This window comes from Lotus japonicus, chromosome 1 (assembly GCF_012489685.1).
Source record: "Lotus japonicus ecotype B-129 chromosome 1, LjGifu_v1.2".
NCBI lineage: Eukaryota > Viridiplantae > Streptophyta > Magnoliopsida > Fabales > Fabaceae > Lotus > Lotus japonicus.
The window spans coordinates 110,977,359-111,004,827 of record NC_080041.1 but is presented as its reverse complement, the minus strand read 5'-3'; the positions used below and the strand labels follow the sequence as shown (position 1 = coordinate 111,004,827).

The window sequence follows — 27,469 nt, the reverse complement described above, 5'->3', positions numbered from 1 at the left end:
TTAAACGACATGACGGCCAGCATTACCAAGTAAGAAAGCCCGGAACGCACGCCGTAGAGCCCCGTCTTAAGGAGCGCCTCAACGACGTGGTTTGAACCCCCGGGCTTGAGCTTCACAATGTTGGTGAAGGAAAGCCACTCCACCAATACCGCCATGGCGAACACGAGCATTAGCGCCACCGCGTACATGGCGGCGCTATTTCCGGGCCAGCAATGGAACAGTATGTTCACCTTGTAGCCCCAGTAGAGGGTCGTGTGTATGGGGATTCTCCGTCGCCCCAGCCGTGTCGCCCCCGTGGAGTTGTACGACATATTGAGGTGATGGAGTAGTATAAATTGATAATGGTTTGTACTTTGCACATTATATATATGCATGGAAACCTTGTCTGTTAGGTTGGGACGTGAAAGAATAGAACATGAAGATATTATTCTTGTTGATAAAGATGGTTCCATAATTCATATGCAAGCAAACGTGCCAGCATATATGTACTATAAAATGTAAACATTTCTCTGATAAAGAAATCGGAAAGGGAAATTAAAGAAAAAGAGGCTATTAGCTAGCACTTTAGTTCTCACCTTCTAGCTAGGATTTTCAGCAGAACGGGACCCACCATGAATTCAATTTTTAATTTTTAAGTAATTGATTACTATTATTATTATTTTTTGTCGAAGTTATAGATATTCTTTGAATGTTTTCTAATTTTTTTATAAGAAAAACGGCTTATATCATTCAACTCAAAAGAGCCGAGAGCCCATTATACAGAGCTTGGCAATGGTCAGATTGAATTAGATTCGGGCCATAAAAGCTCAATCTGATCTTATTTTAAGAAATAAAATACAAGACCGCTCTCGTTGGGCTAATGATTTGGATTTGTCGGATTCTGGAAAGTATGATAAAAAAAATTAAAACTGTTTAACGTCCCTGACTAAAGCGAGATTTTGGTTTCCACCCTAGCCTCTGATCTCACTAAGAACCCTAGAAATGATTTGGGTTTAGTAAAAAAATAAATTATGTGATTGAGCCTAGGTGGGATACAAAAAATTCTAATTTAAAAAAATTTAACACATCAGCTAAAACCTACACGTATCATCACACATCACTTGTTACCTACATGTTGACATGTCAAATCATCAGTCAAACTGGTCAAAGGGCGAAAATCAAACAGATTAAAAAGTTAAGAGATGAAAAACTATGAAATTTTAGTACAGTGGTGGAAACCAAAATCTCGCTTAAGTTCAGGGACGAATAGCATATTTAACCCAAAAACAATTGATGGCTAATGTGGGTTTCATTGGGTTTTACCACTTGTTTAATTTTTTTGTTTAATGGACATGTACAGTCAGTGTAAAACTATATTACACTGGCATTCAATTAATATATGTCACGTAAGAGAGATAGTTATATTCATTTTTAGTTTAAAATAAAATAGAAACATATTTTCTAATTTGACGAAATTCAATTTAATGTAAGTGTAAATAAAATTTACACTAACGGTGCATAGATATTTAATCTTTCTTTGACACTTTTGTTTTGTGTTGTGTCATTTGTTAATGTTAAATTGAGGCTTTAAACAAATTGGGAAAAAATATATATGTATATATACCCATTCTAGAATAATCAATGAAAATGAAACAACACAAAAAAGGGTTATAAAATTCGAAAAAAGAAAAAGAAGGGTGTGAAGTTGAAATCAGAGTAGCACAAGAAAATGGGGTTTGAATTGTGTCGTTCAAAATTTTGGATTTCCAAAGAATAGAGAGATATTTCTCGTGGTCAATATCGTTTGGTGCAGCGGAAGTGAGAGAGAGTAAAGTAGACGATGCACACAGACAATTTTATACTGTTTCGCCCCAAAATAATAGGGCTACATCCAGTCCCCTGCAACACAGGGATTTCACTATGCAAGTATCAAGGACTTCTCCTTACAAGTATTCACCATGACTTCTCCCAATAAGTATTCGACAGGACTACTCCAAGTATTATTTGACTCTGTCTTCAGGCATTGAGTATTGTTCAAGACTCCTCCAAGTATTGTTTCACTGCCTCTTCATGCATTGAGTTATTATCCAGGACTCCTTCAAGTATTATTTCACTGCCTCCTTAGGTATTGAGTTTATAAGGACTCCTCCTCACGAGTTTATAAGGAAGACTCCTCCTATCGAGTTTATAAGGACTCATCCTCACGAGTTTATAAGGACTCTGCCTCACTAGTTTATAAGGACTTCTCCTGTATTATTTCACTGACTCGTTAGACATTGAGTACTAGACATGACTCCTCCAAGTATCCTTTCACTGCCTCTTTAGGCATTAAGTTTATAAGGACTCTCTCCACTTATATAACTCATGGTTGTAAATAAGGGATACGAAAGCCATTATTTTGTGTTTGTTAATTCTCATAAAAAAATCGAATATCAAGACAGTGCAAAATGAGCTACATTTAGATAACAATACAACAAACCTTTTAGCCTCAATTATCCCTTCCGGAAATTTTTTTCATGTTGGCATCTCCTTTATTGTCACTTGCTTCGAGAAAAGATATTCTCCTGCAGTTACCTAGACAAAACCAGTTAAACACCTCTATTTATACTGTTCCACATAAAACATAGAACATCATGTGATGTTCCATTTTAGCTGATACAGAGTCAAAACAAATGTTTAGCAAACCCACGGCTTCTTCAAGTGAGTACTACTAGTATAGATTATCCGTAGTCATTTACATTAATAATGGTCTGCCATATATACTTTTGTCACTGTGTGCTAAATATCAAGGTGCCTGAGCTTTAAGCTAAGGTTTCTGCATACTTCACATCGGAAATTCACTTATTTTAAAAGAGATGTCAAGATCTCTCTCCACTTGTATGTTAAGAAATAAAAAACTCTTTTCAAAATTGAACAAAAACACACACGTAAGTAATAGTCGACATTCGAAAACCATAACTTAAAATAATTAACACAGGTCACCCATTTCAACACCATCTTATTGTATTTTACAAAACATTTACTCCTCAAGTATGATTAGGCATGCTGAATTTCACCATGGAAATACATGCTATAAGCAATCCAATACCCGATCAATTTAACCTATGGCACCATAAACTAGGAGAACCCTCTCCTAATACTCTTCAACAACTCTGTAAATTTTATTCACACATCAAATTAACTCAATAAAAATGGTGTCCCTGATTCATGTCACCTAAATAAGCAGCACAAATAACCATTTTCTATCAGTGGCACCAAAACAAATAAAGTTTTTGATTTAATTCAATAGACATATAGGGGTGATTATCTACATCCTGAATTTATGGTCACATCTCACCATTACTTTCTGACAATTGTTAATGATTTCACAGACACATTTGGTTATAATTGCTAAACCCAAATATGAAACGAGAGCTATTTTCCGCAAATGTCAATTTAGTGGCCAACAAACTGGACGCCAAAATTAACATCATATGGTCTTAGTCAGAAAATGGTGTCGAATTCAATATGCAAAATTTATCTAATACCAAATGCATGATTCATCAAACCTCGTGTGCGTTCAAACCGATTAAATGTGACTAAGACCCTTCTCTATCATTTTCATTCACCGATGATTATTTTTGGCCCTTCATTGTATGTCATCAAGTTCACCTCATTAATTGACTTCCCACATCTATTCATAACTATAAATCACTACAGGAGTTCTTATTGATGAAAGTTCTAAGATTGATTTGCATCATAGATAACCTAGCACATCAATGCAACTGAAATCCAGCATAACACAATCTCACATGTCACACAATAAGAACATTCAATTACCTCAGTACTTCAGGTCTTAGATACGGGTGCTACTGTCTCTTTTCTACACTTATACGACCATAACCCTTATCAATATCAAGTTGCCATATAAACCTACCATTAAATGCCAATAATTCAGGATCCATCTTATTTTCTCACTTCTATCTAACCCATGTCTCAAATGCTCCTTCTCTTAAGTACAAATTTATCTCCATCTATAAAGTAATATCCATAAAGTACAAATTTGTCACCTAATTTTTACACTATCATGTATTTTGTAGGGGCAAGCTAAAGTTCATCGACTTAATACCTTCTACAACAACATATTACTTTTACCTTTCACGTAAATAGATACTATAAGCAATCCCCTCCCCATCATTTAACTTATGGCACCACATATCATGACATCCCTCATCTACTGCACTTCACAACTCTAATCATTTTCCATAAATCAAACTAAGAAAATTAGTGCATGTAATTTATTATCACCTAGATACGCAGTGCAAATAACCATTTTCTATCAATGCCACCAAAACAAATAAAGCTTTTAATTTAATTCGCATAAACATATATAGGGTTCAATTTCTATGCCCTCTATCAATGGTCACCATTACTATCAATTGTTGATGATTCACAGGACACGTTTGGTTATAACTACAAAATCCAAATATGAAACCAGATCTATAATTTGTAAATTTATCAATTTAGAGGCAGCCCGACTTGACACCAAAATGACACCACAAGTTCTGATAACAGAGTAGAGTTCAAAATGCCATATTTTTATATAATAGTATATGCATTATTCATCAAACCTCTTGTGCAAACCCAAAAATAAAATTCCACTATTGGAAGAAAACACAGAGACATTAAATTTGACAAGGGCCCTTCTATATTATATTCATTTACCAATAATTTACAGTCCCTTCGTTGTACATTATCTAGTTAACCTCATCAATCGACTTCCGGCAACTATCTTTAACTACAGATCACTAGATAAGCTCTTACCGAAAATATCCCCTTTGTCTCTCTAGTCACATAATAAAACCATTCAAGTTCAACTACTAGTTACCCACCATTTGACTTATGGCACCTAGTCACATAATAAAATCACTTTCCGTATGTCAAACTCAATAAAATATTTACCATGTCATCAGTGCTACTGTAACCCAACATAACACAATGTCTCTCTTTGTTTGTTTAACCTATGCATCAATTCACATTCAACACAAAGTAAAACATTTCTCTCTCGAAAATTGCCCCTTGAAGAAGGGTGCTCACTATCTCACCTCCTTCTATGTGCTTTCTTGTTTCTTTTTTCACAATAAGTGCAAAATGAGTTGAATGCCAAAAAAAAGTTTAATGCAAAGAAGTATCAATATAAAATATGCAAAAAAATTTCAATGCAAATTTATGCTAAAAATGTTTCAATGCAATCAAGTATCAATCCAACTTATGCTAAAAGATTTTCAATGCAAATAAGTACAAAATGATTTCAATGCAAAAAATGGGTGCCCACTAGGGTGGACACTTTTATTATTGGTCCACCGGTGGACCATTATCATATGCCGTTAGATCTGAGAATCTTAGAATATTCTTTTATTGGATGGTTAGGATTGAATGATGATGAAAATGATAAAAATGTAAATTTATAACCCCTCCTCATCTTCTCCAACCAACCCACAGTTATCCACCTGCGCCGGAACAGCGAGGACGAATCGTCCTGCACCTTCAAAAACTGAACTTGTTCAGGAAGAAGGAATTGCGTTGGTGATTTCAGATCTGTCGTCGTCGATCTGGCACAAAGGTACAACTATTATACTGGTTCGTTTCACTCACAAAGCAAGTCGGCATGTTGCGTTTTGCTTCCTTTGATGTTATGGCGATGGAAGGGGACAAAGAGATCTGAGATGGGAGCGCAGGTCTGATTCAAATCCCAATCATTCAATTCTGCGTTTTGTTCTCTAACTCTAAACCCTTCTTCTCTCTTCCTCACCAGATCGACGAAAATGGTTTAACCCACACAGCTGTGGAACGATGGTGGTAGGGATATGTTGTGTTGTCCCCACTAGTAGCAAATCTTTCTTCTCCCACCCTCACATTTCTTGAATCTTCCCTCATCTGCAAATCCAACAACAGAGAGAGAGAGAGAGAGAGAGAGAGAGAGAGAGAGAGAGAGAGAGAGAGAGAGGGGGGTGAGTGAGGAGAATTAGGGTTTATTTCCCAAATTTTAACTATTTTTCTTTTATGATTCGTCAATTTTATCAATTAACATGGTTTTCTCGAATCAATCCCCACCCTCAAACATGGGTTTCTTCGATTTGTAATGAAGATTATATTTTTCGGGTAAAAAATCATCCTTTTCAATTTTCCCCTCTTTTTTATTATTTTTTTCTTCTTTGTGTAATTTGTTCTTGGCAATTTGTAACAAAGCAAGCTTCTTTCTAATTCACCTCTAATTTGGACATTCAAGCTGTGACGGGGGAGGAGAATTCTGATCCTATGAACCTAGATTTGAATCTGAGTCCAGAGTGAATCTGCTTCTTTGATTTTATTTGATTATTTGATATATAGCAATTTTGGTAGAAAGAGGATGGATCATGCAATCCAGCTTTCAGATTTTTCATGGTGCAATATGATGAAAGGAACCAGGGGCCACATGCACCTCTAGATGACAGATAAAATATGAGATATAGGTTGCAGACAACCGTGCAAGCCAAACGCAAGAAATGCTAATGAAGCTATGAACTTGGATGATTGGAATTTTTTTTATATATTTTTTATCAATAGTAAATTACTAATATAACCCTCGGTCCACCGGTGGACCGGTTTCAAAAGTGTCCATCCTAGTGGGCACCCAAAAAATGATTCACTTAAATATTAAAAAAGTTTCAATGCAATCAAGTATCAATACAACTTATGATAAAAAGTTTTCAATGCAAATAAGTGCAACATAAGTTCAATGCGAAAAAGGTTTCACTTAAACGCTTAAAAGAGTTCAATGCAAACAAGTATCAATCTAACATATGCAAAAAGTTTTCAATGCAAACTTATGCTAAAACGGTTTCAATGGAAACAAGTAACAATCCGACATATGCTAAAAGATTTTCAATGCAAATAAGTACAAAATGATTTTAATGCAAAAAAGGATTCACTAACATGCTAAAAAGTATCAATGCAATCAAGTATCAATCTAACTTATGCTAAAAGGTTTTCAATGCAAATAAGTGCAACATGAGTTCAATGCAAAAAAGGATTCACTTACATGCTAAAAAAGAGTTCAATTCAAACAAGTATCAATCTAGCAAATGCAAAAAGTTTTGAATTCAAAGTTATGCTAAAAAGGTTTCAATGCAAACAAGTAACAATCCAACATATGCTAAAATGTTTTCAATTCAAAAAAGTGGAAAAAATGATATCAATGCAAAAAAGAATTCACTTATGTGCTAAAAAGAGATCAATGCAAACAAGTATCAATCTAACATATGCAAAAAGTTTCAATGCAAACTTATGCTAAAAAGGTTTCAATGCAATCAAGTATTAATCCAACTAATGCTAAAAGGTTTTCAATGGAAATAAATGCAAAATGATTTCAATGCAAAAGAGGATTCACTTACATGCTAACAAGAGTTCAATGCAAACAAGTATCAATCTAACATATGCAAAAAGTTTCCAATTCAAACTTATGCTAAAAAGGTTTCAATGCAAACAAGTAACAATCAAACATATGCTAAAATGTTTTCAATGCAAATAAGTGGAAAATGATTTCAATGCAAAAAAGGATTCACTTACATGCCAAAAAGGTTTCATTGCAAATAAGTGCAAAATTAGTTCAATGCAAAAAAGAATTCACTTAAATGCTAAAAAAAGTTCAATGCAAATAAGTATCAATATAACATATGCAAAAAGTTTTCAATCCAAACTTATGCTAAAAAGATTTCAATACAATCAAGTATCAATCCAACTTATACTTAAAGGATTTCAATGCAAATAAGTGCAACACGAGTTCAATGCAAAAAAGATTTCACTTATATGCCTAAAATAGTTCAATGCAAACAAGTATCAATCTAACATATGCAAAAGAGTTTTCAATGCAAACTAATGATAAAAAGGTTTCAATGCAATCAAGTATCAATACAACTTATGCTAAAAGGTTTTCAATGCAAATAAGTGCAAAATGTTTTCAACGTAAAAGAGAATTCACTTGAATGCTAAAAAGTTTTCAATGCAATCAAGTATCAATACAACTTATGCTAAAAGGGTTTCAATGCAAATAAGTGTAACATGAGTTCAAAGAAAAAAAGGTTTCACTTATATTCTTAAAAGAGTTTAATGCAAACAAGTATCAATCTAACATATGCAAAATAGTTTTCAATGCAAACTAATGATAAAAATGTTTTAATTCAATTAAGTATCATTCCAATTTATGCTAAAAGATTTTCAATGCAAATAAGTGCAAAATTATTTCAATGCAAAAGAGGATTCACTTAAATGCTAAAAAGGTTTCAATGCAATCAAGTATCAATACAACTTAGGCTAAAAGGGTTTCAATGCAAGTAAGTGCAACATGAGTTCAATGCAAACAAGTATCAATCTAACATATGCAAAAAGTTTTCATGCAAACTTATGCTAAAAAGGTTTCAATGCAATCAAGTATCAATACAACTTATGCAAAAATGGTTTCAATGCAAATAAGTGCAACATGAGTTCAATGCAAAAAAGGTTTCACTTATATGCGTAAAAGAGTTCACTGCAAACAAGTATCAATCTAACATATGCAAAAAGTTTTCATGCAAACTTATGCTAAAAAGGTTTCAATGCAATCAAGTATCAATACAACTTATAGCAAAAGGGTTTCAATGCAAATAAGTGCAACATGAGTTCAATGCAAAAAAGGTTTCACTTATATGCCTAAAAGAGTTTCAATGCAATCAAGTATCAATCCAATTTATGCTAAAATATTTTCAAGGCAAATAAGTGCAAAATGAGTTCAATGCAAAAAAGGTTTCACTTATATGTCTAAAAGAGTTCAATCCAAACAAGTATCAATCTAACAAATGCAAAAGAGTTTTCAATACAAATTAATGTTAAAAAGGTTTTATTTCCATCAAGTATTATTCCAATTTATGCTAAAAGTTTTTCAATTCAAATAAGTGCAAAATTATTTCAATGCAAAAGGTGATTCCCTTAAATGCTAAAAAGGTTCAATGCAATCAAGTATCAATAAAACTTATGCTAAAAACGTTTCAATGCAAGTAAGTGCAACATGAGTTCAATGCAAACAAGTAACAATCTAACATATGCAAAAAGTTTTCAATGCAAACTTATGCTAAAATGGTTTCAATGCAATCAAGTATCAATACAACTTATGCTAAAAGGGTTTCAATTCAAATAAATGCAACATGAGTTCAATGCAAAAAAGGTTTCACATATATGTCTAAAAGAGTTCAATGCAAACAAATATCAATCTAACATATTCAAAAAAAATTTCAATGCAAACTAATGGTAAAAATGTTTCAATGCAATCAAATATCATTTCAATTTATGCTAAAAGGTTTTCAATGCAAATAAATGCAAACTCGTATCAATCTAACATATACAAAAAGTTTTCAATGCAAACTTATGCTAAAAAATTTTCAATGCAATCAAGTATCAATACAACTTATGGTAAAAGGGTTTCAATGCAATTAAATGCAAAATGAGTTCAATGCAAAAAATGTTTCACTTATATGCCTAAAAGAGTTCAATGCAAACAAGTATCAATCTAATATATGCAAAAGAGTTTTCAAAGCAAACTAATGGTAAAAATGTTTCATTTCAATCAAGCATTATTCCAATTTATGCTAAAAGGTTTTCAATGCAAATAAGTGCAAAATTATTTCAATGCAAAAGGAGATTCACTTAAATGCTATAAAGGTTTCAATGCAATCAATTATCAACACAAGGGTTTCAATGCAAGTAAATGCAACATGAGTTCAATGCAAACAAGTATCAATCTAACATATGCAAAACGTTTTCAATGCAAACTTATGCTAAAATGGTTTCAAAGCAATCAAGTATCAATACAACTTATGCTAAAAGAGTTTCAATGCAAATAAGTGCAACTTGAGTTCAATGCAAAAAAGGTTTCACTTATATGCCTAAAAGAGTTCAATGCAAACAAGAATCAATCTAACATATGCAAAAGAGTTTTCACTGCAAACTAATGGAAAAAAGTTTCAATGCAATCAAGTATCAATTCAAATTATTCTAAAAGATTTTCAATGCAAATAATAGTAAAATGAGTTAAATGCAAAAAAGGTTTCACTTATATGCCTAAAAGAGTTTCAATGCAATCAAGTATCAATCCAATTTATGCTAAAAGGTTTTCAATGCAAATAAGTGCAAAATGAGTTCAATGAAAAAAGGGTTTCACTTGTATGCCTAAAAGAGTTCGATGCAAATAAATATCAACGTAACATATGCAAAAGAGTTTTCAATGCAAACTAATGGTAATAAGGTTTCAATTCAATAAAGTATTATTCCAATTTATGCTAAAAGTTTTCAATGCAAATAAGTGCAAAATTATTTCAATGCAAGAGGTGATTCACTTAAATGCTAAAAAGGTGTTAATGCAATCAAGTATCAATACGACTTATGCTAAAAGCGTTTCAATGCAAGTAAGTGCAACATGAGTTCAATGCAAACTAGTATCAATCTAACATATACAAAAAGTTTTCAATGCAAACTTATGCTAAAAAAATTCAATACAATCAAGTATCAATACAACTTATGGTAAAAGGGTTTCAATGCAATTAAATGCAAAATGAGTTTCATGCAAAAAATGTTTCACTTATATGCCTAAAATAGTTCAATGCAAACAAGTATCAATCTAATATATGCAAAAGAGGTTTCAATGCAAACTAATGGTAAAAATGTTTCAATGCATTCAAGTATCAATTTATGCAAAAGATTTTCAATGCAAATAAGTGTAAAATGAGTTAAATGCAAAAAAGGTTTCACTTATATGCCTAAAAGAGTTTCAATGCAATCAAGTATTAATCCAATTTAAGCTAAAAGGTTTTCAATGCAAATAAGTGGAAAATGAGTTCAATGCAAAAAAAAGGTTTCACTTATATGCCTAAAAGAGTTTCAATGCAATCAATTATCAATCCAATTTATGCTAAAATGTTTTCAATGCAAATAAGTGCAAAATGAGTTCAATGAAAAAAAGGTTTCGCCTGTATGCCTAAAAGAGTTCGATGCAAATAAGTATCAACGTAACATATGCAAAAGAGTTTTCAATGCAAACTAATGGTAAAAAGGTTTCAATCCAATCAAGTATTAGTCCAATTTATGCTAAAAAATTTAAATGCAAATAAGTGCAAAATTATTTCAATGCAAAAGGTTATTCACTTAAATGCTAAAAAGGTGTTAATGCAATCAAGTATCAATACGATTTACGCTAAAAGCGTTTCAATGCAAGTAAGTGCAACATGAGTTCAATGCAAACTAGTATCAATCTAACATATGCAAAAAGTATTCAATGCAAACTTATGCTAAAATGGTTTCAAAGCAATCAAGTATCAATACAACTTATGTTAAAAGAGTTTCAATGCAAATAAGTGCAACTTGAGTTCAATGCAAAAAAGGTTTCACTTATATGCTTAAAAGAGTTAAATGCAAACAAGAATCAATCAAACATATGCAAAAGAGTTTTCAATGCAAAATAATGGAAAAAAGTTTCAATGCATTCAAGTATTAATTCAATTTATGCTAAAAGATTTTCAATGCAAATAAGTGTAAAATGAGTTAAATGCAAAAAATGTTTCACTTATATGCCTAAAAGAGTTTCAATGAAATCAAGTATCAATCCAATTTATGCTAAAAGGTTTTCAATGCAAATAAGTGCGAAATGAGTTCAATGAAAAAAGGGTTTCACTTGTATGCCTAAAAGAGTTCGATGCAAATAAGTATCAACGTAACATATGCAAAAGAGTTTTCAATGCAAACTTATGTTAAAATGGTTTCAAAGCAATCAAGTATGAATACAACTTATGCTAAAAGAGTTTCAATGCGAATAAGTGCAACTTGAGTTCAATGCAAAAAAGGTTTCTCTTATATGCTTAAAAGAGTTAAATGCAAACTAGAATCAATCTAACATATGCAAAAGAGTTTTCAATGCAAACTAATGGAAAAAAGTTTCAATGCAATCAAGTATCAATTCAATTTATGATAAAAGATTTTCAATGCAAATAAGTGTAAAATGAGTTAAATGTAAAAAAGGTTTCACTTATATGCCTAAAAGAGTTTCAATGCAATCAAGTATCAATCCAATTTATGCTAAAAGATTTTCAATGCAAATAAGTGGAAAATGAGTTAAATACAAAAAATGTTTCACTTATATGCCTAAAAGAATTTCAATGCAATCTATTATCAATCCAATTTATGCTAAAATGTTTTCAATGCAAATAAGTGCAAAATGAGTTCAATGAAAAAAAGGTTTCACCTTTATGCCTAAAAAAGTTCGATGCAAATAAGTATCAACGTAACATATGCAAAAGAGTTTTCAATGCAAACTAATGGTAAAAAGGTTTTAATCCAATCCAGTATTATTCCAATTTATGCTAAAAAATTTAAATGCAAATAAGTGTAAAATGAGTTAAATGCAAAAAATGTTTCACTTATATGCCTAAAAGAGTTTCAATGCAATCAAGTATCAATCCAATTTATGATAAAAGATTTTCAATGCAAATAAGTGTAAAATGAGTTAAATGTAAAAAAGGTTTCACTTATATGCCTAAAAGAGTTTCAATGCAATCAAGTATCAATCCATTTTATGCTAAAAGATTTTCAATGCAAATAAGTGGAAAATGAGTTAAATACAAAAAATGTTTCACTTATATGCCTAAAAGAATTTCAATGCAATCAAGTATCAATCCAATTTATGCTAAAATGTTTTCAATGCAAATAAGTGCAAAATGAGTTCAATGAAAAAAAGGTTTCACCTTTATGCCTAAAAAAGTTCGATGCAAATAAGTATCAACGTAACATATGCAAAAGAGTTTTCAATGCAAACTAATGGTAAAAAGGTTTTAATCCAATCCAGTATTATTCCAATTTATGCTAAAAAATTTAAATGCAAAATGAGTTCAATGCAAAAAAGGTTTCACTTAAATGCCTAAAAGAGTTCAATGCAAACAAGTATCAATCTAATATATGCAAAAGAGTTTTCAATTCAAACTAATGGTAAAAATGTTTCATATCAATCAAGTATTATTCCAATTGATGCTAAAAGGTTTTCAATACAAATAAGTGCAAAATTATTTCAATGCAAAAGGTATTTCACTTAAATGCTATAAAGGTTTCAATGTAATCAATTATCAACACAACTTATGCAAAAAGGGTTTCAATGCAAGTAAGTGCAACATGAGTTCAACGCAAACAAGTATCAATCTAACATATGCAAAACGATTTCAATGCAAACTTATGTTAAAATGGTTTCAAAGCAATCAAGTATCAATACAACTTATGCAAAAAGAGTTTCAATGCAAATAAGTGCAACTTGAGTTCAATGCAAAAAAGGTTTCTCTTATATGCTTAAAAGAGTTAAATGCCAACAAGAATCAATCTAACATATGCAAAAGAGTTTTCAATGCAAACTAATGGAAAAAAGTTTCAATGCAATCAAGTATCAATTCAATTTATGCTAAAAGATTTTCAATGCAAATAAGTGTAAAATGAGTTAAATGCAAAAAAGGTTTCACTTATATGCCTAAAAGAGTTTCAATGCAATCAAGTATCAATCCAATTTATGCTAAAAGGTTTTCAATGCAAATAAGTGGAAAATGAGTTAAATGCAAAAAAGGTTTCACTTATATGCTTAAAAGAGTTAAATGCAAACAAGTATCAATCTAATATATGCAGAAGAGTTTTCAATGCAAACTAATGGTAAAAAGGTTTCAATTCAATCAAGTATTAATCCAATTTATGCTAAAAGTTTTAAATGCAAATAAGTGCAAAATTATTTCAATGCAAAAGGTGATTCACTTAAATGCTAAAAAGGTGTTAATGCAATCAAGTATCAATACTACTTATGCTAAAAGCGTTTCAATGCAAGTGCAACATGAGTTCAATGCAAACTAGTATCAATCTAACATATGGAAAAAGTTTTCCATGCAAACTTATGCTAAAAAAAAATTCAATGCAATCAAGTATCAATACAACTTATGGTAAAAAGGTTTCAATGCAATTAAATGCAAAATGAGTTCAATGTAAAAAAGGTTTCACTTATATGCCTAAAAGAGTTAAATGCAAACAATAATCAATCTAACATATGCAAAAGAGTTTTCAATGCAAACTAATGGTAAAAATGTTTCATATCAATCAAGTATCAATTCAATTTATACTAAAAGATTTTCAATGCAAATAAGTGTAAAATGTGTTAAATACAAAAAAGGTTTCACTTATATGCCTAAAAGAGTTTCAATGCAATCAATTATCAATTCAATTTATGCTAAAATGTTTTCAATGCAAATAAGTGCAAAATGAGTTCAATGAAAAAAAGGTTTCACTTGTATGCCTAAAATAGTTCGATGCAAATAAGAATCAACGTAAGATATGCAAAAGAGTTTTCAATGCAAACTAATGGTAAAAAGGTTTCAATTCAATCAAGTATTATTCCAATTTATACTAAAAGTTTTAAATGCAAATAAGTGCAAAATTATTTCAATGCAAAAGGTGATTCACTTAAATGCTAAAAATGTGTTAATGCAATCACGTATTAATACGACTTATGCTAAAAGCGTTTCAATGCAAGTAAGTGCAATATGAGTCCAATGCAAACTAGTATCAATCTAACATATGCAGAAAAGTTTTCAATGCAAACTTATGCTAAAAAAATTTCAATGCAATCAAGTATCAATACAACTTATGGTAAAAGGGTTTCAATGCTATTAAATGCAAAATGAGTTCAATGCAAAAAAGGTTTCACTTATATGCCTAAAAGAGTTCAATGCAAACAAGTATCAATCTAATATATGCAAAAGAGTTTTCAATTCAAACTAATGGTAAAAATGTTTCATATCAATCAAGTATTATTCCAATTGATGCTAAAAGGTTTTCAATACAAATAAGTGCAAAATTATTTCAATGCAAAAGGTGATTCACTTAAATGCTAAAAAGGTTTCAATGCAATCAATTATCAACACAACTTATGCTAAAAGGGTTTCAATGCAAGTAAGTGCAACATGAGTCTAATGCAAAACAAGTATCAATCTAACATATGCAAAACGTTTTCAACGCAAACTTATGTTAAAATGGTTTCAAAGCAATCAAGTATCAATACAACTTATGCTAAAAGAGTTTCAATGCAAATAAGTGCAACTTGAGTTCAATGCAAAAAATGTTTCACTTATATGCTTAAAAGAGTTAAATGCAAACAAGAATCAATCTAACATATGCAAAAGAGTTTTCAATGCAAACTAATGGAAAAAAGTTTCAATACATTCAAATATCAATTCAATTTATGCTAAAAGAATTTCAATGCAAATAAGTGTAAAATGAGTTAAATGCAAAAAAGGTTTCACTTATATGCCTAAAAGAGTTTCAATGCAATCAAGTATCAATCCAATTTATGCTAAAAGGTTTTCAATGCAAATAAGTGGAAAATGAGTTAAATGCAAAAAAGGTTTCACTTATATGCTTAAAAGAGTTCAATGCAAACAAGTATCAATCTAATATATGCAGAAGAGTTTTCAATGCAAACTAATGGTAAAAAGGTTTCAATTCAATCAAGTATTATTCCAATTTATGCTAAAAGTTTTAGATGCAAAGAAGTGCAAAATTATTTCAATGCAAAAGGTGATTCACTTAAATGCTATAAAGGTTTCAATGCAATCAATTATCAACACAACTTATGCTAAAAGGGTTTCAATGCAAGTAAGTGCAACATGAGTCTAATGCAAACAAGTATCAATCTAACATATGCAAAACGTTTTCAATGCAAACTTATGTTAAAATGGTTTCAAAGCAATCAAGTATCAATACAACTTATGCTAAAAGAGTTTCAATGCAAATAAGTGCAACTTGAGTTCAATGCAAAAAAGGTTTCACTTATATGCTTAAAAGAGTTAAATGCAAACAAGAATCAATCTAACATATGCAAAAGAGTTTTCAATGCAAACTAATGGAAAAAAGTTTCAATGCAATCAAGTATCAATTCAATTTATGCTAAAAGATTTTCAATGCAAATAAGTGTAAAATGAGTTAAATGTAAAAAAGGTTTCACTTATATGCCTAAAAGAGTTTCAATGCAATCTAGTATCAATCCAATTTATGCTAAAAAAATTTCAATGCAAATAAGAGGAAAATGAGTTCAATGCAAAAAAAGTTTCACTTATATGCCTAAAAGAGATCAATGCAAATAAGTATCAACGTAACATATGCAAAAGAGTTTTCAATGCAAACTTATGCTAAAATGGTTTCAAAGCAATCAAGTATCAATACAACTTATGTTAAAAGAGTTTCAATGCAAATAAGTGTGCTAAAAGGTTTTCACTAATATGCCTAAAAGAGTTAAATGCAAATAAGTATTAATACAACTTATGCTAAAAGAGTTTTAATGCAAGTAAGTGAAACATGAGTTCAATGCAAACTAGTATCAATCTAACATATGCAAAAAGTTTTCAAGGCAAACTTATGCTAAAAAGGTTTCACAGCAATCAAGTATCAATACAACTTATGCTAAAAGGGTTTCAATGAAAATGAATACAAAATAAGTTCAATGCAAAAGGTGATTCACTTAAATGCTAAAAAGATTTCAATTCATTCAAGTATCAATACAATTTATGCTAAAAGTGTTTCAATGCAAGTAAGTGCAACAAGAGTTCAATGTAAATAAGTATCAATTTAACATAAGCAAAAGAGTTTTCAATGCAAATAAGTGCAACATGAGTTTTAATGCAAATCAAGTATCAATACAACTTATGCTAAAAGGGTTTCAATGCAATCAAATATCATTTCAATTTATGCTAAAAAGTTTTTAATGCAAATAAGTGCAAAATGAGTTTAATGCAAAAAAGGTTTCACTAATATGCTTAAAAGCGTTAAATGCAAATGTCAATCTAACATATGTAAAAGAGTTTTCAATGCAAACTAATGGAAAAAGGTTTCAAAGCAAACTAATGGAAAAAAGTTTCAATGCAAATAAGTGCAAAATTACTTCAATGCAAAAGGTGATTAACTTAAATGTTAAAAAGGTTTCAATGCAACCAAGTATCAATACAACTTATGCTAAAAGGGTATCAATGGAAGTAAGTGCAACATGAGTTCAATGCAAACAAGTATCAATCTAACATATGCAAAAAGTTTTCAATGCAAACTTATACTAAAAAGGTTTCAATGCAAACAAGTAACAATCTAACATATGCTAAAAGTGTTTTAATGAAAATAAGTGCAACGTGAGTTCAATACAAAATAGGTTTCACTTATATGCCTAAAAGAGTTCAATGCAAACAAGTATCATTCTAACATATGCAAAAGAGTTTTCAACGCAAACTAATGGTAAAAAGGTTTCAATTCAACAAGTATCAATCCAATTTATGCTAAAAGGTTTTCAATGCAAATAAGTGCAAAATGAGTTCAATGCAAAAAAGGTTTCACTTATATGCCTAAAAGAGTTCAATGCAAACAAGTATCAATCTAATATATGCAAAAAGTTTTCAATGCAACCTTATATTAAAAAGGTTTCAATGCAATCAATTATCAATACAACTATTGCTAAAAGGGGTTTCAATGCAAATAAATGCAAAATGAGTTCAATGCAAAAAAGGTTTCACTTATATGCCTAAAAGAGTACAATGCAAACAAGTATCAATCTAACGTATGCAAAAAGTTTTCAATGCAAACTTATGTTAAAAAGGTTTCAATGCAATCAATTATCAATACAACTATTGCTAAAAGGTGTTTTAATGCAAATAAATGCAACATGAGTTCAATGCAAAAAAGGTTTCACTTAAATGCCTAAAAGAGTTTAATGCAAACAAGTATCAATCTAACATACGCAAAAAAGTTTTCAATGCAAACTAATGGTAAAAAGGTTTCAATGCAATCAAATATTATTCCAATTTATGCTAAAAGGTTTTCAATGCAAATAAGTCCAAAATGAGTTTAATGCAAAAAAGGTTTCACTAATATGCCTAAAAGAGTTCAAGGCAAATAAGTATCAATCTAACATATGCAAAAGAGTTTTCAATGCAAACTTATGCTAAAATGGTTTTACAGCAATCAAGTATCAATCCAACTTATACTAAAAGAGTTTCAATGCAAATAAGTGCAACATGAGTTCAATGCAAAAAAGTTTTCACTTTTATGCCTAAAAGAGTTCATTGCATACAAGTATCAATCTAACTTTTGCAAAAGAGTTTTCAATACAAAGTAATGGAAAAAAGTTTCAATGCAATCAAGTATCAATTCAATTTATGCTAAAAGATTTTCAATGCAAATAAGTGCAAAATGAGTTTAATGCAAAAAATGTTTCACTTATATGCCTAAAGGAGTTTCAATGCAATCAAGTATTAATCCAATTTATGCTAAAAGGTTTTCAATGTAAATAAGTGCAAAATGAGTTCCATGCAAAAAATGTTTCACTTATATGTCTAAAAGAGTTCAATGCAAATAAGTATCAACCTAACATATGCAAAAGAGTTTTCAATGCAAACTAATCGTTAAAAAGTTTCAATTCAATAAAGTATTATTCCAATTTATGCTAAAAGTTTTCAATGCAAATAAGTGCAAAATTATTTCAATGCAAAAGGTGATTCACTTAAATGCTAAAACGGTGTTAATGCAATCAAGTATCAATACGACTTATGCTAAAAGCGTTTCAATGCAAGTAAGTGCAACATGAGTTCAATGCAAACTAGTATCAATCTAACTTATACAAAAAGTTTTCAATACAAACTTATGTTAAAAAAATTTCAATGCAATCAAGTATTAATACAACTTATGGTAAAAGAGTTTCAATGCAATTAAATGCAAAATGAGTTCAATGCAAAAAAGGTTTCACTTATATGATTAAAAGAGTTCAATGCAAACAAGTATCAATCTAATATATGGAAAAGAGTTTTCAATGCAAACTAATGGAAAAAATGTTTCATTTCAATCAAGTATTATTCCAATTTATGCTAAAAGGTTTTCAATGCAAATAAGTACAAAATTATTTCAATTTAAAAGGTGATTTAATTAAATGCTATAAAGGTTTCAATGCAATCAATTATCAACACAACTTATGCTAAAAGGGTTTCAATACAAGTGCAATATGAGTTCAATGCAAACTAGTATCAATCTAACATATACAAAAAGTTTTCAATGCAAACTTATACTAAAAAAATTTCAATGCAATCAAGTATCAAGACAACTAATGGTAAAAGGGTTTCAATGCAATTAAATGCAAAATGAGTTCAATGCAAAAAGGGTTTCAATTATATGCCTAAAAGAGTTCAATGTAAACAAGTATCAATCTAACTAATGATAAAAATGTTTCATTCCAATCAAGTATTATTCCAATTTATGCTAAAAGATTTTCAATGCAAATATGTGCAAAATTATTTCAATGCAAAAGGTGATTTACTTAAATGCTATAAAGGTTTCAATGCAATCAATTATCAACACAACTTATGCTAAAAGGATTTCAATGCAAGTAAATGCAAAATTAATTCAATGCAAAAGGTGATTCACTTAAATGCTATAAATGTTTCAATGCAATCAATTATCAACACAACTTATGATAAAAGGGTTTAAATGCAAGTAAGTGCAACATGAGTTCAATGCAATCAAGTATCAATACAAGTTACGCTAAAAGAGTTTCAATGCAAATAATTGTAACTTGAGTTCAATGAAAAAAAGGTTTCACTTATATGCCTAAAAGAGTTCAATGCAAACAAAAATAAATCTAACATATGCAAAAGAGTTTTCAATGCAAACTAATGGAAAAAAGTTTTAATGCAATGAAGTATCAATTCAATTTATGCTAAAAGATTTTCAATGCAAATAATTGTAAAATGAGTTAAATGCAAAAAAGGTTTCACTTATATGCCTAAAAGAGTTTCAATGCTATCAAGTATCAATCTAATTTATGCTAAAAGGTTTTCTATGCAAATAAGTGCAAAATGAGTTCAATGAAAAAAAGGTTTCACTTGTATGCCTAAAAGAGTTCGATGCAAATAAGTATAAACGTAACATAAGCAAAAGAGTTTTCAATCCAAACTAATGGTGAAAATGTTTCAATTCAATAAAGTATTATTTCAATTTATGCTAAAATTTTTCAATGCAAATAAGTGCAAAATTATTTCAATGCAAAAAGTGATTCACTTAAATGCTAAAAAGGTGCTAATGCAATTAAGTATCAATACGACTTATGCTAAAATCGTTTCAATGCAAGTAAGTGCAACATGAGTTCAATGCAAACTAGAATCAATCTAACATATACAAAAAGTTTTCAATGTAAACTTATGCTAAAAAAATTTCAATGCATTCAAGTATCAACTTATGGTAAAAGGGTTTCAATGCAATTAAATGCAAAACGAGTTCGATGCAAAAAAGGTTTCACTCATATGCCTAAAAGAGTTCAATGCAAACAAGGATGCAAAAGACTTTCCAATGTAAGCTAATGGTAAAAATGCTTCATTTCAATCACGTATTATTCCAATTTATGCTAAAAGGTTTTCAATACAAATAAGTGCAAAATTATTTTAATGCAAAAGGTGATTCACTTAAATGCTATAAAGGTTTCAATGCAATCAATTATCAACACAACTTATGCTAAAAGGGTTTCAATGCAAGTAAGTGCAACATGAGTTTAATGCAAATAAGTATCAATCTAACATATGCAAAACGTTTTCAATGCAAACTTATGCTAAAATGGTTTCAAAGCAATCAAGTATCAATACAACTTTTGTTAAAAGAGTTTCAATGCAAATTAGTGCAACTTGAGTTCAATGCAAAAAAGGTTTCACTTATATACTTATAAGAGTTAAATGCAAACAAAAATCAATCTAACATATGCAAAAGAGTTTTCAATGCAAACTAATGGAAAAAAGTTTTAATGCAATCAAGTATCAATTCAATTTATACTAAAAGATTTTCAATGCAAATAAGTGTAAAATGAGTTATATGCAAAAAAGGTTTCACTTATATGCCTAAAAGAGTTTCAATGCAATCAAGTATCAATCCAATTTATGCTAAAAGGTTTTCAATGCAAATAAGTGGAAAATGAGTTAAATGCAAAAAAAGTTTCATTTATATGCCTAAAAGAGTTTCAATGCAATCAAGTATCAATCCAATTTATGCTAAAAGGTTTTCAATGCAAATAAGTGCAAAATGAGATCAATGAAAAAAATGTTTCACTTGTATGCCTAAAAGAGTTCGATGCAAATAAGTATCAACGTAACATATGCAAAAGAGTTTTCAATGCAAACTAATGGTAAATAGGTTTCAATCCAATCAAGTATTATTCCAATTTATACTAAAAGTTTTAAATGCAAATAAGTACAAAATTATTTCAATGCAAAAGGTGATTAATGCAATCAAGTATCAATACGACTTATGCTAAAAGCGTTTCAATGCAAGTAAGTGCAACATGAGTTCAATGCAAACTAGTATCAATCTAACATATGCAAAAAGTTTTCAATGCAAACTTATGCTAAAAAAATTTCAATGCAATCAAGTATGAATACAACTTATGGTAAAAGAGTTTCAATGCAATTAAATGCAAAATGAGTTCAATGCAAAAAAGGTTTCACTCATATGCCTAAAAGAGTTCAATGCAAACAAGTATCAATCTATATATGCAAAAGGTGATTCACTTAAATGCTATAAAGGTTTCAATGCAATCAATTATCAACAAAACTTATGCTAAAAGGGTTTCAATGCAAGTAAGTGCAACATGAGTTCAATGCAAACAAGTATCAATCTAACATATACAAAACGTTTTCAATGCAAACTTATGCTAAAATGGTTTCAAAGCAATCAAGTATCAATCCAACTTATGCTAAAAGAGTTTCAATGCAAATAAGTGCAACTTGAGTTCAATGCAAAAAAGGTTTCACTTATATGTCTAAAAGAGTTCAATGCAAACAAGAATCAATCTAACATATGCAAAAGAGTTTTCAATACAAACTAATGGAAAAAAGTTTCAATGCAATGAAGTATCAATTCAATTTATGCTAAAAGATTTTCAATGCAAATAATTGTAAAATGAGTTAAATGCAAAAAAGGTTTCACTTATATGCCTAAAAGAGTTTCAATGCTATCAAGTATCAATCTAATTTATGCTAAAAGGTTTTCTATGCAAATAAGTGCAAAATGAGTTCAATGAAAAAAAGGTTTCACTTGTATGCCTAAAAGAGTTCGATGCAAATAAGGATCAACGTAACATATACAAAAGAGTTTTCAATGCAAACTAATGGTAAAAAGATTTCAATTCAATCAAGTATTATTCCAATTTATGCTAAAAGTTTTCAATGCAAATAAGCGCAAAATTATTTCAATGCAAAAGGTGATTCACTTAAATGCTAAAGAGGTTTCAATGCAATCAAGTATCAATTCAACTTATGCTAAAAAGGTTTCAATGCAATCAAGTATCAATTCAACTTATGCTAAAAGGTTTAAATGCAAATAATTGCAACATAAGTTTAATGCAAAAAAGATTCACTTACATGCTAAAAAAGAGTTCAATGCTAACAAGTATCAATCTAGCATATGCAAAAAGTTTTCAATGTAAACTTATGCTAAAAATGTTTCAATGCAAACAAGTATCAATACAAGATTTCATTTATATGCTTAAAAGATTTTCATACAAATAAGTAGCAATGCAAACATATCCTAAAAAGATTTTAATGTGAAATATGCTAAAAATGTTTAAATGCAAACAAGTGTCAATGTGAACATATGCTAAAATGCTTTCAATGTAACAAAGTGTAAAATGATTGTTATGCAAATAAGGTTTCTTACAAAAGTTGCAATGCAAACACATTTCAATGCAAACAATCTATATGAACATGTTATCTAACCTAATTTTCCATCAATGTCAATTTAAAGCATGAATCCAACCAGCCAGCACTCACAATGAGGATCAACATAAGCATGTCGTCTACCCTAAAGTTCCATCAATATAAAAAAAAAGGTCTAGAATACATTCTTAATTAAAAAAAATTACTAAAAAAATGGCACTTACTAACCTGGAATCCGCATAGTAACCTTTCATTCTCAACCGGAAACAATGACATCTTAGCATCTCCCGTGCTACACATGAATCTCGTATAACCATTCTTCCGTGACAACCAGACAGCACTCACAATGGGGATCAACATAAGCATTTTATCTACCCTAATGTTCCATCAATTTCAATTTAAAACATGAATGCAACCAGACAGCATCCACAATGAGGATATACCTAAACATGTTAGCTAACTTAAATGTCCTTTCAATTTCAATTCAAAGGTACATAAACATGTTATCTACCCTAATGTTTCATCAATTTCAATTCAAAGCATGAATGCAAACAGACAGCACTTACAATAGGGATCTACATAAACATGTTATCTAACCTAAATGTCCCATCAATTTCAATTCAAAGCATAAATTCAACAAGCCAGCACCACAATTGGGATCTACATAAACATGTTATTTAACCCCTAATGTTCTATCAATTTCAATTCAAAGCATGAATCCAACCCGCCAGCACCCACAATGAGGATCTACATAAACATGTTATCTACCCTAAAGTTCCATCAATATCCTTAAAAAAAGTCTAAAATACATTCTTAATTTAAAAAAAGATACCAAAAAAATGACACATGCTAACCTGGAATCAGTGTAGTAACCTTTCATTCTCAAATCTCAACCAGAAACAATGACATCTTAGCATCTCTCATGCTACACATGAATCCTGTATAACCATTCTTCCGTGAAAACAACACTTGATACTTCACATCTGACAAATCTACTCGACCTGTACAGAAACAAATATCATTTTATTGAAAGCATAGGAGCCAGACATGAACTTTTATCATCACAAATCTTGAAAGAAAATTATAATCTGTAATTCCCCCAGTGAAATCAAACCAGTGACATGTTTTACTATAATATACTCACATAAAACAAAATTGTTAAAATAAAGGGGAAACTGCCTCTAACACCTCATTTGCATATATTCACTAAAAACCGACTGACAAGCATACTGAATCTAGCTACGATGAAGATCTCAATTTCAATCATTTTAAACATCAACTTTTCTTTGTATAAAATATAATTGGGCTTAGTTACTATGATCCCATTTCCCCTAATAATAAATTAAAATAAAATAAACCAAGGTTTTCTTCTTTTTCATTTGTATTCTTTCATTTTCAAGCTAAACATAAAATTCATACATATAAACTCAGAAGGTATATAAACAGCTACTACAATACCTTCCCTTCAAGATCATCACTTGTCAACTGCCCCAGAGCTTCAGCTTGGGACTCCATCGCCATCACTATCAAGATAATATCAAAAAAAGTTAGAAAGAAAATATTTCATATACATGGCACATCCACTAGTGCAAATGTTAACATAACTTAGCTTAGCCATTTTTGCCATTTTTTTTTCCTACCATCATACTCTTGAGATAATTTACATTTATATCTAAGGTATGACAGCTTTAGCAAAAGCAACAGGTGGATATCATTGTCTGGTCAAAATTAAAGTAACATACCTAATGTAATCCCATAATGCTATCAAAAGTGTGGTTATATATGAGTGTCAAACATCCTACGTGAGATTTGACTTCCTCCCACTGTCTCTCAAGCTAAATATTCACAGAAACCTATAAATTATCACATTACTATATAATTTGACATACTCAAATATTTAGTACTAATAAGACTAGGACCACAAAATCTGTTGTTTTGGAAATTATTGATCAAGTACATATTGCAGTAACCATTTGTTTGGACAAGAACTGACATGACCAAAAACTAAGATTTCAGTGGAATGTAACAATAAATGAAATTAATGAAGCATTTGTTACAATTCTACTTACTCTCATTCTTTAGGAAGCATGATTTGAAAAAAATTATGCTTGAAAACATAGCATGCTTTACACAAGACAATTGGCCTACTGAGAACTATCAACAATGCTTATAATCCAAATGGCTTGTCGGTTATTATTCCAGTAACTTGTTGCTCATATATTAAGTGTATTTCTGGTGAAGGTTAGATCCAAGAACACAAAGAGATCATAAAAACTTACCCACAAGAGACAACACTATCAGAAAGCATGCACCCAGTTGAACTGCCCTGTGGCTTCCAAATTTAGTCACAGCAATTGTGCGAACGTTTCCCGTTGAAGTTGTAGACACAGCTCCAGTTCCCCAGAGACCGGCCAAGACACTAGAAAGACCTTCCCAACCAATTCCTCAACTAAGAACTCCTGGAGTTGGAGGTCTGGATGCTACCAATAATGAAGATGCATGGTATGACCCAACCTACAAAGTTACAAGCAAATGAATATCAGCAACAAAGCTGAGTGATTTGACATTCATGCATATAGAGAGAAAAAATACAACAGAAGTAATATTTTAACTTTGAGATATTATACAGTTAATGTCTAATAGATATTAATATTTTATGAATCACGAAGTGGCTATGTGCAGCCAGCAATAAAGTTCTTAAATTTCAGTAATTATAGAATTATTGCCGTAAATCTAGACATTTCCTAAGTCCTGGGATAGAATTAACTACATTCCTCACCATTGTAATTGGTACAAGGGGCTCAGTAGTTAATTAGTTTCTCCACGGTAACACAAGCAAGTTAAATTATAGTGGATATGGAAATCTAAACCATGGAGTGGAAACATACATGACAGAGCAAGAAAACGTGGAAGAAACATGTAACATGTACTATACCAAACATTACAAACAATGAAAAGTGGAAGAAACATCAAAATACCAAAAAGAAATCAAAATCTTGATTTAATAACATTCAGAGCAAGAAAACGAAGAAGATGGAAGAAGAAGTGTTGAATAACCCTAGAGGCAACAATTGCAAAAAGAAAAGGTTACCTGGACACGGTGAATACAACAAGAACGGAGACGGAGGAGGAGGAGCGGTGTTGTCGCTCCCAATCTTTTGATCCTTTCCTATTGAATCAAGAAAGCCATGAGTGAATATTCACCCTAATGTTAGGGTTGAGATTGAAGGTTTGTTGAGGGGGGAAGCATATACCTGTGCGGCGTGGTCGAAGAAGATGAAAGAAAACAGAGAGACGAGTGAGTGAAAGCAGCGATTGAAGGTTGGTTGAGGGTGGAAGCCAAGAAACGGCGTGGTCGACGAGTGAGTGAAAGCAGCGATCAGCGTGTTCTACTTCTAGGGATTTGAAAGACGCCACCGGCGGAAGCAATTGCGCCGCCGCAATAACCGTCTCAATTCTCGGTGGTCGCATGACTGTGAGTGAGTGAGTGAAGTAAAGGGGTTTTGGAAAGGGAAGCATTGACTGTACATGCTATTTATACACTCATAAATAACTAGTGACTTTCTTTTCACGCAACGCGCTTCTTGTGTGCTTTCTTTTCACGCGACGCGCTTTTGTTAATCTATCTGTCGTTTTATGAACAAAACCAATGTCGTTTATAGTCAAAAGTAATGACTTTCTTTTCACGCGACTCCGTTCACTCAATCTTATGTCGTTTTATGCCCAAAACAAATCAAATGTCTGTCTCCTTTCTTGCAACAAAAATAAGTTATTAATTACTTCCTCCGTTCCAAAACTATTGTAATTTTAGCTTTTTTGTTTTGTTCCAAAACCATTGTTGTTTTACATTTTCAAAGCACTTTATCTCATTCTCTTCCATCCATGCCCTCATTTAATATTGTATCTCCCAAGTACCACATCTTATTTCCACCAATCATAATTCTCACCAATTAGTTAACCAATAATTTTCATTCTCTCTCTTTTATATAACTCATATTAAATAAGGGTGTTTCAGTCAAATTATAACATCAATTAATGAACTCTTAAACTTAGTGAAAAAACTAAAATTACAATAGTTTTGGAACGGAGGGAGTACTAAATTATACTAAATTAATTTAATCACTAGTAGCTACTATCAATTTTGAGAAAAAGAAAATAAATGAAACAAAATATGTGTTCTAAGATTATATTGAGAATAAAAACTTTACGAATATACATCCTCCGGTCACATATATAAGCAAAAATAACTTTTTAGATTCATTCATTTAATGAATGTATCTAGCTATTATTAAAGTCTAGATACATTCATTAAATGAATGAACTTAAAAAGTTATTTTTGCTTATATATTTGACCGGAGGGTGTATAAAACATATTATTTAGAATATATGATTTAATAAAGTTTGTAAGTATAATTATCATTAGTTATTTCAAGAGGCCGTCTCTCAAATTCGCTTTAACACTCTCTTTCAATATTCGCTTTTTATTAATTAAAATCATGTGTGTCACACCTAATTAGTAGTAAGACCAATATAAATATAATTTAGTAGATATCACATGAAATTCTACAACTAAGAGAGAGAAGGAAATGAAAACAAAAACAAAGTAAAAAACATGTATTCCACTACAATTTATTAATTGAATTTTGTGTGGAATCTACTAAGAAGTGTACTTTGTAAGAAATTCAATTGTCTTTATTATCTTTAGA

General features: G+C 30.6%; 1 long non-coding RNA gene across 1 annotated transcript; it reads right to left on the bottom strand.

The window, feature by feature from the left end:
• Positions 1-1,186: 1,186 nt before the first annotated feature.
• LOC130729234 (uncharacterized) lies at positions 1,187-26,262 on the bottom strand. The gene is made up of 7 exons (XR_009015914.1): positions 26,018-26,262; positions 25,855-25,932; positions 25,043-25,277; positions 24,222-24,286; positions 23,618-23,764; positions 22,992-23,139; positions 1,187-2,553 (listed from the first exon to the last, which is right to left on the bottom strand). It is a non-coding gene; the product is annotated as an uncharacterized LOC130729234 (long non-coding RNA).
• Between the last annotated feature and the right edge of the window lie 1,207 nt (positions 26,263-27,469).